The sequence below is a fragment of the Podarcis tiliguerta genome (assembly GCF_965153285.1).
Source record: "Podarcis tiliguerta genome assembly, chromosome: 4".
Taxonomy (NCBI): Eukaryota; Metazoa; Chordata; class Lepidosauria; order Squamata; family Lacertidae; genus Podarcis; species Podarcis tiliguerta.
The window spans coordinates 45,401,096-45,428,810 of record NC_139537.1 but is presented as its reverse complement, the minus strand read 5'-3'; the positions used below and the strand labels follow the sequence as shown (position 1 = coordinate 45,428,810).

General features: G+C 40.5%; 1 long non-coding RNA gene across 1 annotated transcript; it reads left to right on the top strand.

Moving 5' to 3' along the window:
* Positions 1–1,198: 1,198 nt before the first annotated feature.
* LOC310677013 lies at positions 1,199–27,423 on the top strand. The gene is made up of 3 exons (XR_014510844.1): positions 1,199–1,261; positions 21,294–21,427; positions 27,305–27,423. It is a non-coding gene; the product is annotated as an uncharacterized lncRNA (long non-coding RNA).
* The last annotated feature ends 292 nt before the right edge of the window (positions 27,424–27,715 follow it).

Sequence of the window (27,715 nt, the reverse complement as noted above, 5' to 3'; positions counted from 1 at the left end):
CATGGAAGGATTATTTTTCAGGGCATGTAGCCTGGGAAAGTCTGTTCTCTCTCTTGAAATTGCCTTTCTAATGATTAATTGAGTGTTTACATCTAGAATCATAGACAATCTTTATCTCTTTTGGTTTTCACCTGCCTCCAGTCTTGCATTCTCATTTATTCTTTCCTTCTTTGTTCGTATCCCACAAAACTTTTGCCAGGGCTCACTTCATATTCTTCCTTGCAAGTATTCATACTTGGAATATCTCTAAAAATCACACCCATCATCAGGTTGCCAAACATGCTACATACCAATGTCATATGCAAAGGAGTCATTGACTTCAACAGAGCCATGCAGGATTTCTTTCAGGAGATATGCCTGTTTTCCCACTTGTGTACTGACAGAAGGGCCGGTGCTCCTGTAAAAGTCACAGTTCTTCACAGAATTGAACATTAAGGCTGATTTTGTTACCCAGGAGGGAAGGAACCAACATTTAGGCAACAATAGGAAATCTCTATAGTACTTTCTAATGTTCGAACTGCATTCACAATGCATTGTCATTCTCCACGTTTTGGGGATGGTATCAGTGAGTTGGAAGGGACCTTAAAGGTAATATATTCAAACTCAATACAGGAAATCCACTTCTACAGCATCCGTGATAGGTAGTCATCCAGCCACTGCAGGCAGAGAGATAACAACAAGTCTAAGACTACTGACTGCATTCATGAACAGAAGTGAATTCAGAATTGTGCTTCTATCGCTATTCAAGCTACCATCCTACAATAACTTTTAATAGTGCAAGGGATTATAGGCATCACATGTATCTTCTCCAAATAAAAAACAGTTGAATTGGATACATTTTTCAGGGGAATCATCTTACTTGTTTCTTTAGTTAATAAAAGGAATTATGGGATATCCACATTTGTAGGAGCCATTCGGCAAAAGCCAGACAACTACTTAAATCACAACAGAACAATGTGTGTGCCTTTGTGCTAATGAAAAATGTGACAATATTTCATTTCTACTGCTTTAAAACCTGTTTTTATGTATTTTTCCCATTTGGTTGCAAATTGCTTTGAGATTTATGAGAAATAAATTAATACAAGATATAATACTAATACAACAACTACTACTACTAATGTTACAATGAGTTAATACTCAAGCACAAATATAGGCTAAATATCACACAGTCTATTGTGTTGTTCTTAAAATAGGTACAGATCCCTTGTGTGTTTAGAGGCGAGGGTGTACTTGTGAACACAATGAAATCAACGGGCTGTTGGTGAGTGACTGTTTCTTCTGTTTAACGCTGAACATTAGAGGAATGGAGACTAAATCACTTGTGTCAGGATGATATTAGTAAACTGAAGGTCACTTTCAGCATACTTTAGCATGCCTTGGAGGCAATACTGATAAGGAGAAAGACAAAAGGACAAAGACAAAATTAACTTTTAATTTCCCACCAAAGCTACAGCTGACAGAAAAAGGGAGATGACTGGGATTGCTTGCAACATACCGTATAGGATTGTATATTAAATAGCTTATCTGATTTAGCTCATCACAGATACTGAGCATGTAACTATTTATAAGCATTTATATATACACTCAAGTACATAGCGTGGTAAATATTAGTGACACATTTCATATCTCTTTTCAGTGCCAATTCCTCTTGCTCTAAATTAGATGAAGATATAAACAAATCAGATATATTAATTTTCTCTTGAAGAACCTTTCATGATTGCTTACCAAGAAAAGTTATTTACATGTTGATAAAAGGTGTTATTTAACACAGTGTGTGGTAATTTCCTCTAACTCAAAGGCATTAGGTGCCTCAAAGAGCACATTTCCTGCACATATCCTTATGTTCTAGTCCTCATGAACACATACATTCCAGAGGAAGAATTTTATTTGTTGTTCTGATTTATTTGTATGAAGCCAAATATTAAACAGTGAAATTATTTATGTTTAACATATGGTGAATTATGCATGCTTCTTAAAAGTAAGGCATATGCCTTAGGGAAAAGTCAGGTTCATGCATTCAAAGTTATTGTCTTATCTGACTGCGGTAAATCATGCATGCAAATCGTGAATTAAAGCTTTAAAGACATAGGATCTGCAAACAATGTTGTAGTGTAGAGAGCAGAATGCAGATCCCATTCCACTGACCCTTCCCTCCAGATTTCCAGATCCCCTCACCTGCCCAACTGTGAGTCACAGCATGCCATGGCTATTGAGCTCCCTACCTCAATATTTTTTTAGTACTGTAAACCTTGACATTTTGCCTGAGCCTGATTGTAGCTCTTTCTTATGTATGTTTGTGTGGTGCTGTTTTTGGCTACAGTAGGATCAGGACTTAGAGAACTTAGATTACTATATGATATTTTAAAAGCGGAAGAATGATGTATGTGTCATGTCTCAGATGGAGGAATCCTTATTAAAGGAGGGTGCCGTGTCCCAGCTGGGGATGTTCCCCTCAGAAGAGGTCCTTGGCCAAGCCCTGGCCCAGGCTCCCTCTGGGGGCAAGGAGCTGGGATCCTGCAGTGAGGCTGAGGAGGGGCCATCCACACCCAGGGTGAGTTCAGCCTCAACACATTGAGGCCAAATGAGTTCCAAGCCCAAAGGAAAGTAGGAGGTGCCATAAACACTGGATGGAAACCTGATTCTGAGCAAGTGCATGGATACAGGCAAAGGCTCTTCAGGAGCAACAGTCTCCTTGGAAATAAGACCCGCCTCTTAAGGAGACCTCTGGAAAAGGGGAGTTAATAGGAGTCAGCTGAGGCTGTGGCGTGGTTCCAGCAGCACCAGCTTAAAACTCCCAGTGCTGAGCTGGAAGAGCTGCTAAACCAGCTCTGTGTCCTGCCTGCTACTGGGTTGCCTGTCTATGCCAAATCTGGCTGTGGACTGCTGTAACCTTGTCTCTTGCCTGACCCTTTTGAGCTCAGATAGCTTGGTCCCTGACTTTGAACTGTTGTGATTTTGCTTCTCGACAGAGCCTTTGCTTTGGACTCTGACCTTGGACTGACCCTCAGTACTGCTTTGGTAATGCTGCTTTGCCAGCAAGTCCCCTGTTTGCTCAGAGAGCCACCAAAAATGCTTCTCAGCTGGGGCAACATTTGGTCTCAGGCTGGCCTGGGTTGGGTGACCCCAAACATCTTTATGAAAAAGGAGTAGGCTGTATTAAATATATATCATTACAATATATTGTGTGGGTCTATGACCTGCTTAGCTGAGCTTGTTATCACTTTTAAACATTTTGCCCTATTGCCTTAGTTCCACCTGTTGATTTGCTAACATCTTGCTATGTCTGTATATGGAAAAAACAAACAAACCCCACAGTGCTGTAGTGCCGAAATAGATACAGTAGCTTTTCAAGGGGTTAAATGTGAGAGCTTAAAGTAGCTTGGAATATCTTTTCTGTATAAAAACAGGCTGGGCTTATTGCCATAAGCACACTCAAGAGAGTCATGAAGAATAATTGTGTGAAGTTCTTATTTTCTTTCAGAGCAGCAATGAACAGTTCCTAAAGGGGAGGGGAATCTTGTCAGAGAAGATGGGTAGTTTAAAATAGCATCCATTTTGGTAGGTGGTTTTCTCAGATTCCAACAGAAGGAGGTCAGATAGACAGATAATATAAACAAGAGGGACTTGTGTCACTTCTCTTTCCCCTTTTCCTTTTAAACTTGTCTTATTTGGGGGGGGGAATACATTTCCCTACCTCCCACCTAAATGTTTTCTGTAAAGAAACAGCATAAATGTGGACAGGAACAAAAAGAACACAATGAAAGCAAATTCTGGAAACAAAATCTACAGCACACATAGTAAATGTATGCAGGCTTTTGAGTTCTCCAGAGCTCTTCATCAGGCTACAAAAATAAACAAAGAAGCAGGTGGGACAGAATAGTCTGGCTTTTTATGTTTTCTGCAGAGTCTTAAGGTGGGATTTAATATTGGGCCACACCAAGGCCTTTGGCCAATTCCCATCTTTGGAAATTACAAAAACCATCTGTTGGTCCCCCTCCATCCTTTCACAAAACAGACAGGTTCTTTGTTCGGTAGGAACAGAGAGAAAGGTGCTGTTTAACTTTAGTTGGTGTGCTAGTTTAAAATATCAGTAGAGGTCAAATTAGGTAGCTTTACCTAGCAGTTCAACTTCAGTAACAGAATATAGGTATCTACCCAAACACACAAATGTAACTCTGTGTGATAAAGAAGGTTCCCTGATTTTGCAAAGTGTTCTACCCATGTTCAAGGAAATGTAAGTAAACCCCTCCTGAAAACCTTCTCCACTCAGCACAGGGAGGGTTGGGGAGTAAGCAGGCAGGCTGATGCATACTGTGACATTGCGGGTGGGACTTGCATGTGGGCTACTGTCCCACCCACAGTTTCAGCCCATACATGTTGAGGTAAAATCCAGAACACACCTTCTAAGTGATAGTTAATGGATTTCCAGTTATTGTTCTTATACGGTATTCTTAAAAAATGCAGAAGCATCTTGAGCTACAAATTTCAGATCCAATATTTTATTATACTATATATTACATCTCCAATATCATTCATTTCTTATTTTAATCTTTTGTTCATACTATTAAGGGTAGGGGTGATAAGGTAAGGAAACTGGAGCTTGTGGGGTTTTTAAAAAATCTTGCATACTGTTAATTCAAAAGTCTGCCTTTTGAATTAAATAAATAAACTTCCCATTTATGCAATGCATGAATAGAAATATTTACAACTGTGGTTTCCTTTTAAGAGAAAACTCCTTCTTGCTAAAAAAAACAACTTATTTTTTTAATTAACAGTTCTTGAGCACACTATGCTTTCAAAATATTATTGGATGTAGATGCTGGTTCCCCCACTCCCCACTGTTTAATTAACAAAGTGTTGGTTAAATTATAAAATTATTGAGAAAACATGAAGACATTGAGAAGATATTTGAAAGTCACTCCTTGTCAGCACTATGCATTAACACCAACAGGCCCGGCAAACAACTGGAATGGTTTGAAAGGGAGGACTTGAATCCCATCAAGCATTTAATCAATTCCTTCATGCTTTATTTTTCTGTAGTTTGCTTCTCAGGATGCACCTGTATAATTATTGTCCTAGGAGATGTGATTCTGAAATCCTTTCCTGCTGCATAAACATTTCTTAATTGTATCTTGGGACCAGGATGAATTCTGATCTAAATCATGGCGTGTCCAGGCGATGTTCCCAGATAAGAGACAGGGGATTACATCTGGAATTGGCTTAGTGGTCTGCATTTCTCCCTTTGTTTTTACATTTTGGACTCTTAGAGGACATTCAGAGTTGCATCCACCTCTAAAAAAAAATGTCTAGGGGTACTCTCATTTTCCTACTTATATTGAAATATTGCCCCTCAATGATGCCAAACATAGATTCACAAAATGTTTAGGGGTATGTGAATGCCTGGGTCCCCCCAGAAAAAAAGCAGTGGGTGCATCTCAAAACTGGACATAGGGTCCCGGTTGCAACAGCAAAAAACCCCACAGAAAAATCAAGCACAAGTAAATTCATCTTTGCTCATTTAGGGGGTGATAAAGGCCTTTTAGGGTGATTGAAATATTGCTTGAAGCCCATCTGTGCTCTCCTTGTTCTCTGCCAGTTTTTCTACCATATCAGCTGCTGCACCATTCTTTACTCTTTCTGGGAGTGTCACAGTGATTGTGGTGGTGTTACAATGCTGTACAGCAAATCATACCTGGCTACATGATGACGTCACAAAGACAAATCAAAATATGGACAATGCTTCCTAGTTCTCCTGAATGGGTGAACGCATTTGCCTTCTTTCATGATTTTACCCTTAAAAAACAAAGGGGGGAAGCAACCTTAAAACGTGTGTGTCCTTTTTTGTTTCTGCCCAAAGTTTTCACAAACAGCACCTCCCTTATACCTAAGCTGTACTATTATGGTGCACTTTAAATTGCTTGCTTTTAAAATCAATAGCAAGATTAGATATGAGTTGATATGATTGTGTTTCAGATATTTAGTTGGCCATCATTGGTTCAGTTTGGTCTTAAAGCTACAAGCTACTGCCAACAAATGGGACAGCAGGAGAAACGTCCTTTTTTACTTTTTTTAAGAACATGAGAGCTCTCTCCTGGATCAGACCAAAGGCTCATCCTAGACCAGGAGCTTATAGGAAATTCAAAAGCAGGACCTGAGAACAGTAGTACTCTCTCTTCTTGAGATTCCCAGCAACTGGTATGCAGAGCTGGAATGCCTTCAACAGTGAAAGTAGAACATAGCCATCGTGGCTAGTAGTAATTTTTACAACAGAGAAACAATTATATGATCTTAAGCCTACACATGTACATTTTATTTGTATGCCACCTTTCCATATTTAAAACCATGCTCAATGCAGTTTACAACATGGGGGGGGGGGGATACATAATTACAAACATAACGAAAGTAGTCAAGCAATAAATAAAACATCAAAAAGTGCACAACCAAATTGAACAATTTCCACATAATAAAATCTAAAATAAACATAAAAAAGAATATAGATAACCACAATAACCCCCTTAAATAATGTCCCAGCCAAGAGTGTTCAGCAGCCTCAGCTTTTGGAGCTGGAATCAATGAGGCCCCACCCCTCCCAGGCCAGGTGGAAAAAGTCCTGCAAGGCAGGGAGCCAGTCATTCAGGACTCACAGCCAAGATATGTTCAGTGAAAGAACTAGTGACAAATTTACAGCTTAAATCCCTCCTATACATTTATTTACTGGGAAACAAGTCCCAGCATTTCAACATCACATTTCCGTGAAATATTGTATCAGACTACATTATCTTTATATAGTTTGTGTTTACTGGAGATGCCTTTTTGTGTATGGATTTTAGATTATTGTTTTCAGACCAAAGATACAAAGAAATCCAGATATTTTAGCACATGCGTATATGTGTGTATCCATTCTACATGAGAACAGCAGACCAAAATATATCACCTAGCACGTGCTTTGAAGATGCCACAATGCATCAGATTTGTGCTGACTCTGGCGGAGTTATCAAATGTCTGATTGAGCCCATGGAAAAACGCTTATCTAACTCCCACTGGACAGCTTCCTTCTTCTTGAGCTGGGAGGATAAAACTTTCTGCAAAGTCTTGTAAAACAGCAAGGTGCATTAAGTTAAAGCAACTCACCAGTGGCTTCAACCTCTATGTCTAGCACTAACTCAGCAGATGATTAGAGGACTGTGTGACCCTTGGCAGCTTTACAGGGTCATATTTTGACATGGCTGAACTGTTCTTGAACAATTCCTCCAATGTGCTAGGTACAAACAGTCTTTTCTTCAGCCTCAAGCATGCATGTCTTATCTTTCCTACCTTTTTTTTTTTTTAAAGAAGCATGGCTATTGAAATATACTGAAGGTTAACTCAGCTTCTTGCTTATGTTGGTTTTATGTTTCCATTCTTCTGCTTGGACAACAGCACATCAGGGTCTTTACTTCTTTTTTTAACTTCTGTAAAGGAGCCATTGCTGGCCCTGAACTGCAGTTTTGATCCTGATCCTGTAAATGGTAATATTTCATGCTGTATCACCAGTTTAATGCACCAGTTTAGTACCACCAACCAATAGACAACTTGGTATAATCATTTAGAGACAACTGCATAAGAGAAAGTTTGTTTTAGGTTGAGAAACCTTTCTTTTGTTCCTACTAGGCCTATTTAGTGGCAGTAAGGAAGCAGAGAGTGTTGGGTAACCAGCAGGGCCAGCCCACCTATGAGACAAGGGGAGGCAGTTGCCTCAGGGTGGCAGGTTCCTGAGAGTTGGGAGGCATGGTAAATTTGACCTCTGCTCTGTGGAACATGCCCTGTGCTTGTTGACCTTCACAACCTCTCTCTCCACTGAGCAACTGCTGCTGTGTGCATGCACCTGGTGACCATGGGTGGTGGGTGCATGGGTGGCGGGCATGAAGCAAAGAAGGAAGGGACAGCGGGCAGACACGTGGCAGTGTGTGTGCAGCAAAAGAGGCAGGAAGGAGTATTTTTTTGTTTTGCCTCTAGTGGCAAAATGTCCTCAGTCAGCCCTGGTGACCAGCTACCAGTGAAGTCTAAACTTTGGGAATGGCTCAGTTGAACAAACCATTGTACTTTCAGTGTAACAAGGACAATAGCCTACCCACAGATTGCAGGACGTTTATTGCATTTCTTTTTAATAGCATTGAACATATCTAAAATTGTCCACAGTGGCAGAGAAGGGCAATTACTGAGAGCATCTATTTAGAACCTTAATGGCATCCCTATTTCTCTGTTACCCACATTACAGTTTCATCAATGGCTTTGGATGCAGCAGAGAATTTCAGATATTACCAGAGCCATCTTACTTTGCATCACAAATGCTCTTAGACATTTGGTGCTGCTTTCTTTGAAGTACTTCCCTAGTGTACCCTTGTTATAATTTTTAAAGCTTTATTACTAATTTCTGTGTCAGAGTGATAAAAGATGAATGGTCAGCACGTAGCTGTGTTAACGATGCCAACTGAGGATATGATTTATTAGTGAATAACATTACTTTCCATAATGATTTTTGTATAAAACATATATAGCTAGACTAGAACATTAACTTCACATGCAAATATTGCCAGCATATTTCCTCCCTGTTAAAAAGTAGCTGGAAAAATAAGTGTGAGGCACAAATATAGACTGAACAGCCGTTGCTTTTACACAGTTTGAGAGAGGCTGTAGCCCTATTCAAGCCTTATTGTTGTTATTATTATTAAAATTTGTATGCTGCTTTGCCATATAAATATGCTCAATGCAGCTTACAACAAAACAAGTTCCAAATATTTCAAAATAAAACAATATTTAAGCTCTTAGAAAAACATTATTGATTGGAGGTCTAGTCTGCTTACTTCAGGGTGAGTCTCGCTAAAGATGGTACTTGCAAAGGGATTACAGCTACTCTAGAGTAAGGATGCATTCACATATATAGATGCGTCATCTGATGCCTGCATCATGAAATGATAACTTGCATGGGTGAAACAGCCACCACAGACCATACACCGCAGATAGAACTTTTATGCACATGGCATGACCTAACTCAAAGAGAATATTTTTCAAAGCAGAAAGTCTTCCAGCTTCAAGTAACTGAACATAGGGGTAAACGCAATCATCCTTACACATTCATAGAATCAGAGGTAGATGCAGTGAGGGCTTGTAGCTCCAGCCTCCACACCTGCATCTGGTTCTATCCATATGTTTGTAAGCAGGGGAGGATTCTGACTGGGCCAAGGTCTGCCCCCCTGTAAGAGTTCTATGGGCATACATGACAGTACCAAAGGCATGGATAGTGGGGGAAATTACCCATGGGTTGGCTAGCCTAGAGAGAATGAAAGAGAGCAAAACAATGAGGATGGAGAAAACTAAAGTAGTGCAAAAGAGGTCTATTTCTCCCTACATCCAGTCCACTGAGGACTCAGCAGCTGTGGAAATAGATATAGATATTCAGCAGTAAATAGAATTGTAGAGTTGGAAGGGAACATGAAGATCCTGCAGTCCACCCCCCTTCTCGATGCAGGAATCTTTAACCCAACCTGGGCCCATGACCCTGAGATTAAGATTCTCATGCTCTACCTTCTGTGCAGCCAGCAAGTGAAGAGGTTTGGGGGCCTCACAGGGGAGCATCAATTACAAGCAAGTGTTAAACTCTTCAGGTTTTTTTTCCTTAAGCTGTCTCCACTTTTTATGTGAATGGTGGGACCCAGTCTGAGTTGAGCCTTGAAGCTTCTCCACCTGTCTAATTATGTTGCCTGACGCACGCTAAAAAATTACAACGAAGGAGCATATGAATCAGAAAGCAGTAAGGGGTGTGTGTGTGTTGTTATTGTTGTTTAATCAAGTGATTTCAAGCATTTTTTTAAAAAAAATGCATTTCTTCCATTGACAAGCTGTGTTGAATGGCAGATTGCATCATTTCTTTTGAAAGCCATCTGTAAAGACATCACGGAACTGAAAGATGGTCTGCTGAGAATAATGAAAGAAATGTCTTTATAAAATTAATAATAATAGGCCCCAGTCAAGTACCTGAATTTGTAGGTTTAGCAAAAACACTAATTAAGCTCAGATTATTTCTGTTTTTCAGTCATAAACTATGCTACTATTTGATAATTCTGCTCTTAATGGTGTAGCTATGATGTTTACTGCTATGCATTGCTGGTTTCTTTTGTCTGTTTATGGCTGGTAGCCCAAAATCAAGGGCAGTTTGAGAACCTTGCCTACAGTAAAAGAAAAAAGAAAGAAAAACCTTTCAACAACCTGTTGGCACAAATGCAAGAAAAAGAAAAAGGTTAGAATTTGTACTGCATTTCTTCCATCTTTGAATTAGAGCTTCTCCTGATATTAACATATTTTAACAGCTGATCAGATCCTTTAGAATTCTGGCTAAACGTAAACCAGGATCTCCATGCGGAAGCCAGTGTGCAATGGGAGAGAGAAAGGGAGGCGTGAGGAAGGGCTGTGCATCTACAGTGCTTCAGAGGTGATGAAGTCAGATGTCTGAACACAGAGGGCTTTGAATTTTTTTTTACATAAACCTAAAACATCTCCCTATGAAAATGAGACGCACAGCTTCTTTACTTTTTGTGAAACAATATTCAACCTCAATAGACCATGTTGACCAGTTTAGTTTTAACCAATGAAATGGCAGTTCTGTCACTGGATTTCTCACAATTCCCAGTGTTTCACAGTTTCACAGGGCCTACTGGATTGTTATGGTTCATAGCATTGGCTTGATGCCCTCAAAACGGCCTTCTCCAATGAAGGGAACTGGGAGCTCTATGGCTGCAAGGAATTACTGATTCAAGGTGAACAGGCATGATACAGAGAACCCCAAGCCTACCAGACATTTATTACAAAGCATATAGAGACAATAGACTGACTACCCATTTATTGGATACATATTTACAGCAAAGGATCAAATATACAGACTACAGTAAAAGTACAAAGTCTATTTAATTTCTGCTAAAATCAATGGAACAAGCACACATTTAAGAACTTATCTCACTCTGATTTCAACAGTAAGTAAGCATGTTTATTTTTCTGTAGGCTGTGCCCATTATGTTTTGCCTTTGGCTGATGCAACACTGAGTTTGAGGGAACCACACATCTACTTACAATCCGTCATTAGAAATGATTAATTAGAATCTGTAGGAACTGTTGGCTATTTCTGGCACTGCTGGGAAGTACTTTATCCCAGAGTAAAAGTAATTTGCCCCCATTGTAAATTCTGCAAAAGTTGTGCCATGCACAAAATCAGAAGGCTTTGGACTTAGCGGAGGTGAGTTAAAAGAAAGGCTCAGAGCCACTGTCAAGACATAGTTTTCTCAATCTTAGTTAAATGTTGATGGTAGACACAGTCAGTTTCAGCTCAAAATGGATATTTTTTTTAATTCCTTTTTTATTCAGCAGTTTTAAAGTTTAAAGGTTGTACACCGGTCTAACCATACCATTTGTCAGGCAAGATAATGTAGAGTTGATATTCTTTAATGGTTAGTAAACAACTCTTTATGAGATCTGGCTGTAAAAATATGGGTTCTTGTCACCAATATATCTCTGCAATGTTCTGAATGTAGGGGAAACTATCGGAAGTTTGGAAAATGTGGCACACCTTTCCCACATCAGCCTCCAGCTAGAATGATGCAAGCTAGATTTATGTGCAGAGAACAAAAGGAACATGTTTGGCACTGATAGAGAAACACACAGAAATGGATTGAGTAAGCTGAAGGCAAAATCTCCTGAGGTGTTGGGCTGGCTCTCCTAGCTGATCTGATGTGGGCCACTGGATTGATGCTTATAGAAGTATTTAAACAGTCTGCTTGGTTTGTATATTTGAAGCTAGCAGTACAAAATCCTTTTCATTCCAGAGCATCTGTTCCACCTCTTTAAAGCAGCATGTCCACCTCCATCTCCTTGAAAGATTCCATCAACGGTGTCTCCGAAAAAATTTACATATCACTTGGGAAGACAGGCGAAGTAATACCAGTGTACTGGAAGAAGCAAAGATCACCAATGTCAAAGCAATGATTCTTCATATCAACTTTGCTGGACTGGTCGTGTTGTTCAGATGCCTGATTATCATCTTTCAAAGCAACTACTCTATTTCCAACCTAAGAATGGAAAGAGGTTAAAAGACACTCTAAAATCTAAAAAAAAAAAAGCAGTATAAGCATGGATAATTTGGAAACACTGACCTGCAAGCTCTCCAATTGGAGAAGAGCGTCTACCAAAGGCATCTTGGATATTGAAGAATCATAAACTCAGGATGAAAGGGGAAAACAAGATAAAAGGAAGGCACGTTTAGCAAATCCTCACCATGATCAACTCCCACCCAGAAACCTATGTCCCCACCGTGGAAGGACATGTGGATTCAGAACTGGCCTCCACAGTCATTTACGGACACACCATTAAGACCATAGTCATGGAAAATAATCTTACTTGGCTACAAGTGATTGCCAAAGAAAAAATGAAGAACTGGGTCCATGCGATAAGATACCCCTGCCCATACGGGCCAGTTGTGTCTGACTCTAGGGTTGTGCACCCATCTCACTTAAAAGGCCGGGGGCCAGTGCTGTCCGGAGACACTTCCAGGTCACGTGGCCAGCGTGACGAAGCTGCTCTGGCAAGCCAGCACCAGCGCAGCACACGGAACACCGTTTGCCTTCCCGCTGGTAAGCGGTCCCTATTTATCTACTTGCACCCGGGGGTGCTTTCGAACTGCTAGGTGGGCAGGAGCTGGGACTGAAAGACGGGAGCTCACCCCGCCGCGGGGATTCGAACTGCCGACCATACGATCGGCAAGTCCTAGGCACTGAGGTTTTACCCACAGCGCCACCCGCGTCCCTTTTGGGTCCATGTGATACAATACGTTAAACTCTAATTTTTGAATTTCTAAAATTTGAATTGAGGAATCTTAAATTTGGACTTACGATTTCATGTCACATAACAGTCACATACTGGCTGTAAAATATACTTGTTTTACATTCCCCTGCAAAAGACAAAGCAAAAGCTTTACAGTTTAGACGAAATTAAAAGTGGGCATTCTTAAGGAGCATTAATCAGAGAATTAATGTACTTGCCACTTCCAAAGATGCAAAAGAGTATTGGGTCATCTTTGTATGATTAGTCATTTGCAAAAGCACATTTACTACTGGAAATCACTGGCAAGTCCCCAACACCACCCATTTTGATTTGAAACTTTAAATGCTTGTTCCCACAAAATCCTTCATCCTTCAGCAAAATGGATGGCTGAAGCTTGTTTGGTGCTAATTATGTTCTGTGGTCTACCAAGACTGAAGTTTATTTGTTTTGCAGCTGCCACAGGACTGTTACTAACAAATTAGCTTTCATTTATTTCAAAGAGGGCACTAGCACTGGACAGAGAATGTTATGGTCCCACATGGAGGTTACTCAACAGCACTTGCATGTCACTTCAGCTTTGCAAAGTCTGTGTATTTACTTTTTTAAAACATAAACCACTTTTCAAACAGAATGGCCCCCAAAGTGGCTTACTAAAATGAAGACAAACAAACTTAATACAATTTTAACATCAGATTAAAAGCAAACATTTCTTTATATTGTAACAGTAAATTTGATTTATAAATTGTTTTCTGTTTATGTTTGGCTTTCTGTGTGAATAAGATGCTTACTGTTGGTCCAGCCTCTACCAGCCTGGTGTTCATGAAACTTCAGGGGGAGGGGGGACTATGAAGGGTCATGGTGTGGAAGAGGCAATGTAGTCAGTTGTAGAAGCATCTGACCTGGTATCAGTTCTGGAGTTTGGCCTTATTACACAATCTATTCTGTACCGCTCCGTCTACGCTCCTTTGCTGATCTAGCTATTTGGCCCATAGTTCCCTTGGTGGTCAAAGGTTGGGGAAACTCACAGGCTGAATCAGTGTCTGGTAGTTAAAGTTCTGGTGAAATCCTTTTGCTCTGCCATTCAGGAGCTAAAAATGCAAAAAGTACTAGATAGCTGATCCAAAGGTCTCCAATATATTCCAAGGATGTTGGTTTCAGCTGGACTCAGCACTGCATGCTCCAATACATGTGTCTCATATGACACTGTTTGCGTAATCAAAGGAGCAACTCCCCACTGACTATAAACAGTATACTTTACTAAGATAGTTTCATAGATGTCGCTTATAGGGCATACTGAAACGAAACAAAAAACCTGCTATCCTACCCTTGTGATGTTACTAGACCTCTTTTGTGATGACAATTTTTTTTTGAAATATAGTTGAACCAGAATGAAGAATCCTTCGTTAGAATTAATACAGAAAGTGGTACTGTGAGACTATTCAGCTCCCCCTTCAGCTTTTCTGTGCTGGTCTTCAGAGATGGGGGACAAATTATCTAGAGGCTGCAGGTAAAGTCTCGCTAGTAATGTAGAATGACTATATATATGTGTGTGTGTGTATATATATATATATACACAGTGGTACCTCGGGTTAAGTACTTAATTCGTTCCCGAGGTCTGTACTTAACCTGAAACTGTTCTTAACCTGAAGCACCACTTTAGCTAATGGGGCCTCCTGCTGCTGCCGCACCGCCGGAGCACAATTTCTGTTCTCATCCTGAAGCAAAGTTCTTAACCCGAGGTACTATTTCTGGGTTAGCGGAGTCTGTAACCTAAAGCGTATGTAACCTGAAGCATATGTAACCTGAGGTGCCACTGGATATCTATAGATATAGATATAGATATGTTCTTAACCTATGTGGGAGCAGCAGCCTTTGCTAGGAACTCGTACATGGCAGCTGTGGTCAAGTGGATGAAGAATAAACTGAAGCTGCATCCAGGCAAGGTGAACACAATGGCAGTGAAGGACTCATTGGGGCTTGTAAAAAACACAGAGGTGCCTGCGTATGATGGACTTTTTCAGCCGTCAAGGATAAAGCAGGGGCAAGGAGTTAGACAATGTCACTTTCCTTATCTAATCTTTTGGGGATGTGGGTTACTTGCAGAAGAATTCCCAGTCAACTTTAATTGCCCAAACAGAAGTTATCAGCAGGCAACTGAACACCACTCAAAAACAGAGACCCTAAGCTTCTTCACTTGAGGTTCCCAGATGGGTCATTATTGTCCAGGTTGGGTAGCCACCTGTCAGGGATTCTCTAGCTGTGATTCCTGGGGTTCATTCCAACTTTACAGTTCTATGAATTCAACACCCAGGTGTCTAATTGACAGCTGTTCTCAGGAATGTCTTTTTCCAGACGCATCATATTTGCAGATGGAGACCACTTCTTGAGGATAGAGATGTGGCTGGCAGCAGTCAGCCCTGACTTCGTAACATCAGTGATCGATAATGGCAATGTGTGCTACACAAGCTGGATTAGTGCTTCCCAGAATGTAGGGGGTTATAGCTGGAGAAAAAGAAAAGTTTATGGGGACGCTACAGATTTCATGATGGATACAGAATACACTTATTACTTTCCCATGATCTTGTACAATCTGCATCTAACATCTGAATGAAATATACTGAATGAAATGTATACCGAATCCTATCAATTCTATCAATGTGAATTCTAAATCCACACCTCTCCCTGCCTGTTCCCCTCGCTTGTTTGAATAACTGCTTTTCTTTCCAACCCCTGTGTCACCTGGCACAAATACCAAACTGATTGTAAAGCTGACAATGGAGAACTCAGGCAGAGATTAATTACATAGCGATCATATCCAGTTCAGTTTTTTCCTGTTACAAAGCATGTATGCATTTCATGTTAGCATGCTGCCTGTTTCATGTGGAAGAGAAAAATATTGATGACTTGCAAATGAATGTGGGTATGGGCAACAACCCAGTAGTCCTTGCTGTCAAGGCTTACACAGTAATTAATAGGTGCAACGAGGCTATTCTAGACTACCAGAGCGCCTTCTCTGTCAACTTCCATTGAACTGGAGAGCACCAGTAAACATTGAGTGTGTGTGTGTGTGTGTGTGTAAAAAGTGGAGCACCTTGATAAATGTCAGCCTCTGACTATAAATTGTGTGGCTCAAGCTGCTTTAATTGGACTAATCCGCATAGCTGGTAAGAATCTGATTTAAGCAGCTGTGTGGTGCAAGCACTCAATCAGAGGACTTGAACTAGAGGTGAAGGAGAGGTGCCAGCTTTTCTCCCATGCCAAAACAAAGCTCCCTGCCAGGGCGATAGCTTGGGGTGAAAGAAATTTGATCCTTGGAACAAAATCCTACAATACTTCTCCATTTCTCATTCCAAAGCTAGACTCTGAATTGTGAGTCATTTTCTCAGATCACCCAGGATTCAGCAATGTTTCTTGTTTACTTAATTCATTCTTTCGCCTCACTCTATATATGATTTGCTGGGGGTGTGCATCAGATTTTGACAAATTCTGAGTTGGTCTGGGCTGATTTGGAAAGCTTTGTGGCTTTTCTAAACCAAAGTTTGGTCTTTCTGAATCACCGTGAAGCAAACGAGGTCCCTCTGGCATGATTTGGAGAGATGTGGAGATTTGGACATCTAAAAAACAACTATGCAGATAGCATGTTTCCAAAAAAATTCTACAATTTATCCTCAAGCTTGCCATATAAGGAAAATGCCATATTGGGGAGAGGGTACTGTGCATTTTCAAAGTGCAGAAAAACACAGGAAGGAAACACAGAGGTTGGCTCTGCCAGTTTTAAGATTGCAGATTTTGGAAGGTTTACATCTTTACTGCCACTTTAGCCAGTGAGGACAGAAGTGGGCTTGATATATAATATGTGGAGGATAATAAAAGTGACCTGCCTATCAGACGAATGAGATTAATTATAGCTTCCCTTTCTCTGCTGGTAAGTTCTGCTCTGCTGCTTCTTCATAATGATTTGTCTGTGTCTTGCCATTCGTGCAGTAGTCAAGGCAATGGAAGTCAAGAGCTTTTATTTTTTTTTAAAAAAAGGCAGAAACCTTCATTAGGATTCTGATAAGCACTGAGGTGCACTTGTTCAAATACATCTCTCTTGTAAGCCTGATCCTTGTCACTGATACAAAACCACATATACCAGTTTTATTTTTATTTTTGGCTTTGTGTTTTGAGGCTAAGCAAATGCTTGTACCTATACAGCCAAATGGCATTTCATGTTGTAAGATCATTGGGTCCAGTAGGGCTGTAATGGAGATGAATTAAGCTCTGCTTTGTTTTGGGCCATGGCAGCAAGAATGAAAGATGTATTACAATCTAAACCACATGTTTTACAGTGAGCCAAGACTTACCACAGAAAGTATAAAACACAAATTTGGCATTGATCAGTGTATAGTTAGTTATGGAATGAAGTAATTAACTTTTACTGGTGAGATGTCTTCCCAGCTTATCTTCTGCATAGTTTTTGCTGTGGGTTAGCCAGTTACTTTGTATGGAGGATGGCAACAGGCTCCCTCATGTCCAAAAGGCAAGGTTCAACAGATGTCTTCAAAAACCCATTTCCCTGTGGCCTACTTCTTCCCACAAGCAACAGCAACCGAGGTGGAAAATCTATGGCTAGATGTTACCACTCCAGACAACAGGTGCAAGCTCACCATAGGTATTTCAACATTGCAGCAAAAATATTTAATTTCTTATAACACATAAGAAACTAGGTGTCAGTGAGAAGACTTAAAGGCTAGCTTTGAGGTCTTGTTTTACGATCAAGTGGTCTATAAATATTATGAAACAAACAAATAAACAGCTTCCTCCCTGGTATGTTAGCTTACCATATGTTGGGTTGTTGTTAGGGAGACATTGTCTAAATCCCAACCTGCATTCTGAAGTGGCACTGTTTAAATGCAGGGCTAGCCCAAGAAATTTTGGCTTTGCTGTCCAAGACAAAACAACAAATGGCATCCCCCTACACAGAGAGAGAGAAAGTGAGAGAGAGACAGAGAGAGTCAAGGTATTTAGCACCCAGGGTGAGTTTTTTAGGTATCTGAAAATGAAAAGCCCACAAACACCCCACCCTGGCAGTAACAATAACATGGCACCCAAAATCAGCTGCCTGAGATCTCAGTTTCACTCGCCTAATGTAGGCCTGCTGACTACCATTTGGTCTGGTGTTTGAAAGAACTTCATTACGGTATTAAATCTATGTTAAAGCCGTATTTGCTGGGCAGTGTGTGCTCTGATCTCGGCCATTGTTTAGCCCTTCTTTTGCTGTGTATGAATGTCAAGATCTGAGCAAGGTTTCTTTATTCCAAAGAGCATCGGACTAGTGTTTCTGCATCCTACTAGGTCAGACCCTAAGGGAAGACATTGAAATAGCTTGCTTGACACCTCTTGAAAATAGCGGTGGAGGGGGAGGTCTATTTTCACATCTCTTTCTCTTTTGCATAATGTATGATATCTGAATTAACTTTCATGACATATTAACACTCTAGAGCTGACTTAATATATAGTGTTATGTAATACATTATGCATGGCTTGTGCATCAGTTGGGCTGCAATTTCGGCAGCCACAGACTTGAAATGGTCTCTCAGTGACATAACTGTTAAGTAACAATGAAGCCAAATTCTGCATGCTGAATTTTATTTTGCATTGCTTCTTGTTATGTTTGACTTTTCTAATTTACTGAAACCACTAAGATGTAAACTGTGACTCTCCTCTTCATGTTATCCACAAAAAGGAAAGGGGGTGGGGGTGGGATTTCATTCCTTTTCCTTCAAGCTGAGCTAATTCCCTTGACGTCCCATTGTAATTTCAGTCTACAACATCAGAAGCATTATGAATTGTGATATCTTTGCCTGGTACAGGCAATACGATGTGAAGAGAAAGAACAATGCTCAAATGTTAACATTGTGATTATAATGCGCTATTCACAAGCGTGGAAATGGCATGATCAACATGCCTGCACTTTCCCAGAACCACAGAACTGTAGCGTTGGAAGGGACCTCAGACAGATGGCCAGCCAACCTCTCTTTGAAAACCTCCAAGGAAGGAGAGTCCACCGCCTTCCAAAGGAGTCCATTCCACTGTCAAATAGCTCTTACTGTCAGAAAGTTCTTCCTCATGTTTAGTTGGAATCTCCTTTCTTGTAATTTGAATCATGTTTAATGGATCTAAAAATAGTTACACTGCCAATGCTAAAAAGCTTTTAAGCAGCATTTTGTCAGGATTATATGAATTGGGTTGATGCTGAATAAAACATATGCATGAATGGCTATATTTGTTAATTCCAGAAGAGTAGTCTTGTTAGCCTGTAGCAGCAAAAAGGCAGTCATGTGGCCTTAGAGACTCGCTGGTATACAATGACAAACTTCCAGAGGAAACAGCTTAATGTGTCCAGTTACTTTGTCCTTCTTCCTTTTCTCTCTTCTCTCAATTATCTTCTATTTGAATTTAGATTATAAGGTCCTTGTAGCAGATGTCTGTTGTTTTAAATCGGTAGCAGTGTACATGTGTTATGTCTTGGTGTGGTGTTGGCAGTCTTTTTTGGGAGAAAGAAGAGGTGCTCAGTATGAAGTTGAAATAACCTTTAATATGCAGAAAGACATATTTTGCATCTAGAAGGATGCAGCTATACATAATGATGATGATATGTAATAATAAATAATTATAATAAAATACTTTGAATCCTTTTTACCCTGTAAAGGTGTGTTGGTATGAATATAATAACCTTTCTTAAAAATATATTCATCCTTGTCTTTCATGGACAAATTAATATCTAAGAATGATATTCATATGCATTGGTTGTCCTACACAACTAGAAGGCTTTATTGTCAATTTCCAATCTGTATTACTAACCATACCCTTTGCTCCTTTGGCACTAAATGAAGTGTACAGCTATTCTACTAATTAAGCTGCAATTTGTATGTAAACATAATTTTGCCGTTTAGAAAGTTATGAGCAGGCCACTTTTTGAATACAGAGCTAAGAAGTGACTTTCAGGGTCACAACTTCTCACACTTCCTATGGCTTCTTTTGTTTAATTTGAAATCCTCAGCCTTGCATTTAGCTAATAATTAAATGCACAGTGTTTGATCGCTCAGCCTGCTATTGAAGTGGCAAAGGCCTTTTTCACATAGTATGCTTTCCTTATGACACATACTGTGATGTGACATCCTCAGCTGGGCTATACAATGCACTTCTAACCCTTTGTAAGTATCCGCTGTTACCATCATTCACACAGGACATCGGTCAAATGCAAGTGCCAAGTTATTTAAATGCATTAATAAGTGGAGTCAAAGGGTGTCTCTGTGTGTGTGTGTGTTTGGAACAAAGCTCACTCAGAGAGCACATCTTTTACGTGCAGAATACTGTGCCGGTTCAGTTTTCAGTTTCAGCAATTATCTTAGGAGTATGGAATTTCTGACACCCTCCCCCCAGATGTTAAACTACAGTTCTACAGTTCCAATTATCCCTGAACATTAGCCATGCTTACTGGGGTTGATGGCATTTGGAGCCCAACAACAGCTGGAGGGCCACAGGGTCCCCAGCCCTGAAATAACAGGTCTCAGGAAGCAGTGCTCTCCTTTCCAGGTGTGGCCATCCTCCGCTTGACTTACCTTATTGTTTATTGTTCTATCTGCACCAGACAATCTGTGGTTAATTTAAGCTGTGAATGGTTGAAAAAAATTGTCCAGCCTTGTTCCCTTGGTCAGAAACCATTCTGCTTCTGCTTTTCTTTAGTTTTCTGCTTTTCTTCTGCTTCTGCTTTTCTTTGCATATGACAACTAAACTTCAGTTTTATGTGGAGGAGAGAAGAGAAAGCTTGACCCCAAGGCATGACCAAGCTCATCCAAGGTTTAGCAATGTGTTTGAACTGAGCCACTGAACTTGAGGTAGGCTGGTTTGCTTTTCTACTTGGAAAAGACTAGGCTAACCAGGCTTTTTCCTCAGCAGCAATCTATACTGATTGCAAATAAGTCAGCATTATGCCAGCATTGAACATTAATCAAATCATAGCATTAGGTACAAATTATGGGCCTTTTGTGACATATATCAATGACTAAGGCCTGGCACATAGACAAATCAATCCAAATAAAAGAACCAGATTTCTGTCCCTGATAGTACCAAATGAACAATCTACTATACCTGTTTCCCAGGTGGAATCTGCATCACCCATTGCCACATCTTATATCATTCCAGAGCATCCTCTGACCTTCAGAGTGACTTTCCAGGGAGCACAAGGGATTGCAGTAAGGAAGCAGGGTGGGGAAAGTGCTTTTGCATGACTGGAGTTCTGCTTATACAACTTTGGATCCCACCCATTGTTATATATCCTCTCCACTTTCAGCAAATCTGCTTTCCAGCCTTTAAACCTTCTCTACAGCCAACTGGTGTCTTTTCCTAATTTTCCCACCTGTTCAGATAAATAACAAACACAAATTGATTTTGGCTTTCAGCATAGAGGGAGGAGAGAACGATGACAAACTACTTCTTTCAATGTAGAATGGTTTCTGGGAAGAGAGCATTCTGGAGTGGGACGGAGACAAAACACTGTATCTGGAATTCATTTTCTTCATTGAAGATTTTCCAGGTAATAACCATAAATATTGTAATGTTTATAGCCTTCTTATTTTGTTCTCGTTACATTTTAAATCACTGATTCCTAAGGTGTTATTCCTCCTACATACTGTTTGGTCATAATCTTTTGTTGCAGAAAAATGTGAGCCCATTCAGACTTCTTTTTTTTTTTAAAAAAAAAGTCTAAATAAATACCCAGTTTTATCTTTGCTTTTAATGTTTTTACATTTGAATCTGCTGATTATATATACACCGTTCCCACAGTATGCCTTTGGGAAACCTGCAAGCAGGACCTGGGCATTCTCCCCTCCAGCAGTTTTTGGAACTAGTATTCAGAAGCATTACTACCTTCGACTGTGGAAGTAGAGCATAACCATCATGACTAGTAGCCATTAGTAGTCATGTCCTCCATGAATTTCTTTAATCCTCTTTTAAATGCATCCAAGTTGGCGGCTACTACAGTGGTAACTGTGGTTACCAACTTAATTTGTTCTGGAGGTCCGTTCTTAACCTGAAACTGTTCTTAACCTGAAGTACCACTTTAGCTAATGGGGCCTCCCACTGCCTCCGCACCGCCACTGCGCGATTTCTGTTCTCATCCTGAGGTAAAGTTCTTAACCTGAGGTCTGTAACCTGAAGTGTTTGTAACCCGAGGTGTTTGTAACCTGAGGTACCACTGTACTGCCCCATGTGGCATCCTTTGAACATACCATGTGGGAAATGATGTGTATACACAGTCTTTTACCATGTGCAACACAAGAGGAACGCTTAAACTGAGCCCAGAAATCAATGAGGAATTATTCTCTTGGTTTCCACCTTTCTTAATTAAAAAACAAAAGAAAATACAGGAGGCAAAGAATGATGACAACATTCTATTGAACGATTTGCCATCCTTTTGAAGATAGACTACAACTATTGTATGAATCTTTCCATGAAAATAGCATGTCATAAAATGTCATTATCATTGCAATGGTTACCAAAAAGGATGCCTTAAGGGGTTTTGAACAGTAAAGTCCACAAGGTTCATGCAGAGGTATAATATTTAAACTGGTAAAGCTGCTCACGCTATTTTTAATAGTCCATATCTGTTCATCTGTGTAAATCATGCTTTCAAAAAAGGTTCATTACCAAAAGAACTTTACTCGGGAAGGGAATGTTAATAAGTAATGAAACAAAGAGCTCTGTCATAGAGATTAAGTACCCCTGTGTCTAAGTACAAAGTTCATGTAGCAAAGTCCAGCTGTTACTCTGCTCATAACCCTACAGCAGCCTTCTAACCTCCGTTCAAAATCTGTCTGCTGGCTTTCCTGTTACTGTGCTGACTAGTGCAAGGTCCAGCCAAGGTTCAAAGTTCACTGTCTGAAGGCTTGCTGGCTGTGTCCTTTGTGCAGATCTGACAATTTGCAGATAAGCCACAAATGGCTTGTTTAGATCATTTGCCCACGCAGTGGAGAGAGTTTCCATCCTTGGTTCTCTCATGGAAGCTTAGAAAATACAGAAAGCATATTCAAATAACTACTATGGTTACCAGAAATTAGAATGCATTTCATTAATGCCTGTGAAATAATGCTGCTTGATTGGGGTGGGTGAGAGACCCTGATATATAGCACAACCTCCAGAATGTAAACTTGAAATCAATCTAAGCAAATGTGCAAAGAGTTAAATACATGGCTGAAAGCTGATTAATAAAGTTTTTTCTATATTCTATTTGGAAAGTATTCCAAACGCTCTGTTAGAGTTTTAAGAAAACATGACTTTATTTTCATTCATAACTCGAAATTACATGGGGACATGCTAAATTTGGATAACAATGAATTTTGCCCAATTCATTGTTGGGCAACCCAAAGCACGATTAGTGGTTTGTCTCAGTTGCCAGACTATGAAAGGGGCAGTGCCAAGCAGACCACTGCCCTTGTAGCTCCTTGGCACCACAGATGCGAGGCAAAAGGAAGCTGTGGTTCCTTTAATTATAAGACGTATGTGAAGGGATGAAACAGTTTCAACCACTTTGCCGTTTTGTTTTTTGATTGTTTTAGAAGCTGTTCTCACCAGGAAGCTCTAAAGGTCACAGGAAGTTTAGAAAAACCAACCCAGGAAAGCAAAACTTAAAAAGAGAAAGAAACAAATAATGTATGGATGACAGAAAATAAATTTATCAAATAATGGAAAACAGAACATTAACACAACTTTGGTTTGGTTAAGAAGTTAGGCGGAGAAGTGGAAATACAGTAATGCAGATAGGTAAAACTGGCTAATGCAGTTGATTAGTTACATCCAGAAGAAAGAAGCCTGGATGAAAAGAGCTGCCGTGGTCCAAGACTGTAAAAGCTGAAATGAGATAAATGGAAACTGATTTACAGTGAAATGTTGGCTCGGGGATAGAAATAAACTAGATTGGGTTTAGATGGATGCAAAGAATTGTAGTTTACCCATTGCAGAGCTACAGTTCTCAGCACCCTTAACAAGCTACAGTTCCCAGGATTGGGGGCAGGGCTTAAATGTGCTTTAGATGTATAAAGAGCCCAGTATGCCACTACCATGATAGTTTTTCCAGGTGCTGGAATGCCATACAATACACTTACAGGAAGAACCTCCAACATTATTTGTGCATCAAGTCTGACACCTGGGGAATGATGTGGACTATGCATAGCTTGGAAAATTCAAGACACAGAAATGTAATGTGAAAAGAAGAAGAAAAGGCCCTCCTTTTAAAGAAAACCAGTGCCTATGTGCATTTAAATGTTAAAAGGGAAGCTAGCTCAAAAAAACAGCCCCAAAGAAACACACACACACTCCAAATAACAAGCTTTCTCTACACTGCCTGGCCAGGGTGTTGTGCCTGACAGGATCCCAAGATAGCAAGAGCGATTTGTTTTAAATCAGGAGTGGAAATCTTGTACCATCCTGTGAGAACAGGATGCTGGACTAGGTGGACCATTGGCCTGATTCACCTGGCTCTTTTTATGTTCTTAAGAGCAGCCAAGTTAAATTTCAAAACTCATGCAGATTCTGGCTTCTTTTGTCTAACCAACAAATGCAACAACAGACTGCTTCAGAATAGTCAGGTTATAGTGGCTTTGATAGCCAACCAATATAGATAGATCATTTTCATCTCGGGTACAGCTTGGCCAGAATACACCTCTTACTATGCTCAACCTCCTTTCTCTCAGCATCCTACATATGCCTTATCCCAGGCTTTTTCATATCAGCCAGGGCAGCAGGCAGCGTATGGCAAGCTAAGCTAAGACTCTACTGAAAAATGAGAGTGCCATTCTGAAAGAAGAGGAAAGCCAGAAACTGAGTCCCAGATACAGTAACACGCTGCTGTTCTCTCCTGCGTCTGTTGCCTTGCTTTCCTTTCTGGTCCCACTGCTTCCCTTATTAAAATGCAAGCTCCACTCTGCTCTAGGCCACAGCAAAGGCTCCAGCTACCTGTCAGTTTCCAGGAAGTTCCAAGGTGCATGATGCCACCATAGGGAAGGGCAGGTGCTTGTGGTCTGAATTGCAGCTGCCCTGCAAATACTCCACTTCGCAAATGCCGCAATCAGCTCTGAAAGTTCTTCATTCTGAAATCATCTATTAAATGGAATGCTAACTTCTACCACGGATTCATCCTATCTTTTCAATTCAGGTCGCCCCACTGATGTTAGAGCACTGCCGGCAAAATTGTATTGAGGAATAGCAGGCAGAATGCTATGGCAAGTTGCTTGACCTGAGCTTGATACACAAGTGGAAAACAAGAAGTGCAAGAATTAGATTGAAATGGAACATGGGGGAAAGAGCCACCCCCCTACTCCTTCCATGCCAAGACCTTGTCCCTGTGACATAGCTCACATGCTTCATAAAGGTCTTGTGGGTTTTTCTGTTTCCTGTGCGGGCCAGCCTTTGGCAAGGACTGAGGATGCTTTGAGGACTGCTGTGTAGTTATACCTTAAGTGGTGGACTGAATTAGAGATGGAAATTTTACTTTCTAATGGAATCTTTGCACTAGGTCAGCAGCCGCCCTCACCTTCTCTGGGGCACATTTGGCAGAGTTTTCGCTCTGGGGGGTTACAGATCAAAGTAAATAACATGATCTCTGCAATTCCCCAGAGGCCCCGTGTTCCTATGAAGTTATCTTCCCACACCTACAGTCGTGCACTCTTGCCTCTGAAGAGCAAGGTCAGAAGAGGCTTCCTTTCCAGACTGCTTCCGTCTTTGAAAAATATACAAAGGGTTTCCTTTTTGCTTAGCAAAAGTCAAAGCTGCAAGCTGTGTTACTACAAAACCAGAATGGCAGATTCAAGTCCAAGAGTAGCCTTCTTTTCTGCTTGTTGCGCTTTTCAAGTTCATCCCCACTGAAGCCACAAGCTGGAACAGGAATGGATAAGGCAATGTTTTCCAGAGCTTCTTGAATGCAAGCCTATGTTCTGTATATTTACACAAGAATTACCCTGAGCCCTAGATCCATAAATGGGAGGCTACTTCAGAAGAGCACACTGATATTTTAAAAGCAAATCAGACAAAACAGGACTCAAAGATTCAGCTATATCTTCTCTTTTCATGTGGGTTTGGAAGGGATGCTGAGAATCATCTAGTCCATCCCCCCTGCAATGCAGGAATATGCAGCTGTCCCATATGGGGATCGAAACTGCAACCAGTGAGAATATTAGTAACTGGTCCTCAATTTATTCATCCCTAAGCACATATGGTGAATTATGCATAAAGAGTGACAAGAGGGAGGAGAACAAATGCTTGAACCATGCCTTGAGAAGGCCCAGCCAAAATTTAAATACTGATTTTAAAAACGAGCAAAGCTACAACTATTTCTACTACTTCTGTCCTTTCTTCAGTGCAGGGTTACTTTAAATTGTTTAGGCTGGAAATCCACATGCTGCACCAGTCCACTTGTATAGTAAACACACCTGTAGTGAACCAGCCTGGGTGCAGTTGACATTGATGTGATGTGTGCAGTTGGATCAGTGCACCAGTGGAGGAAGTTTAAATGTTTCCTCTGATGTACACATTGTCCTCAGAATTTTTGTATGCCTAATTTCACAAACATGCTATAGCAGCACTTTTCAAAATAGTGTCTAAGTAATATCAATGGTTTTCTTGTATAGCTACCTCAGTCTATGCGCTGCCCTGTGCCCTGCCCTAAACATTGCAATGGAGAATGGGGGGAAATGGACTGAGGGTGCCTTTTTGTGGGGGGTGGGACTGCCCTGTGCTACACTGACTGGTAGTGGCTTGTCAGGGTTTCAGGCTGGAAACATTCCCAGCTCTACCTGGAAATGCTGGGGATGGATCTGGAACATTCTATATGCAAAGCAGATGCTCTATCACTGAACTACAGCCCTCCCTCAAAGCTTATTAAATTATTATTATTATTATTATTATTATTATTATTATTATTATTATTATTATTATTTCACTAAAGCTATGAGGTGACCACTGTTGAGATTCTCCTGGCACATGTGACTAAATTTTATATGGCTTCGCAATGTACATCCAAGAAGTTGCTTTGTCTGTTGCATAGTGAGGTTGATGTGGGTGGACTGATCCTGCAAGTAGCCATATACGGCAGGGTTATGTGGGCAACTATACTCAGTGCTATTTTTCTAGAAAAAGAGGTTCCAAAACTCACCATGAACAGCTCCCTTGTTCTCTTAGAATGGCAATGGCGCCCTGTGTTCTGATGAGTTCCAGCCGGGGGTAAAAACCCTGACTCTACTTTGTGGCTAGGGTTCTCCCATAGATAGGATTAATTAACTTGTTCAAGCACTTGTAAAGCTGCCAGTTGCTTGTAAAAGTGAATTTACAAAACTGTGAGGAAGGAACAGTGTGATATTTTGAGTATGCTAATTGAAAGCGAGGCATTTGCCGAGGTTGTTCTTGTTATTTTCTGCAGATTCAGATCTCAGCTCCTGACAAGGGATTCAGGGCAGAACTAAAATATGATGACTGACTTGGCAGCAGGGAAAAAAGGTCATTTACTCTAATGCAATAAAGATAAAGCAATAAGTTCCAGTGATGCATATAGTATGTTCTGTGCTTTCTCGCTTGTTCTTTCTTCCCTCAGCAAAAGCATGGCATGAATACAGCGCAAGCAGAAATTTTTACCAAAGAAGCCAACCGTCTCACTTGTTACAAAAAAAGAGGTCCTGTCATCTGTTGAGGTATAACCTCAAAAGCTTAGCACAGTCCTTTTATTTTATTATTCAAATCTATCTACTTTTTAATCATCTCTCGGGCAATGGAAAAAGCCGCTGATCGTGCACTACTCTTGCATAAAAATACACATTTCTCTAAAGCAGTTGAA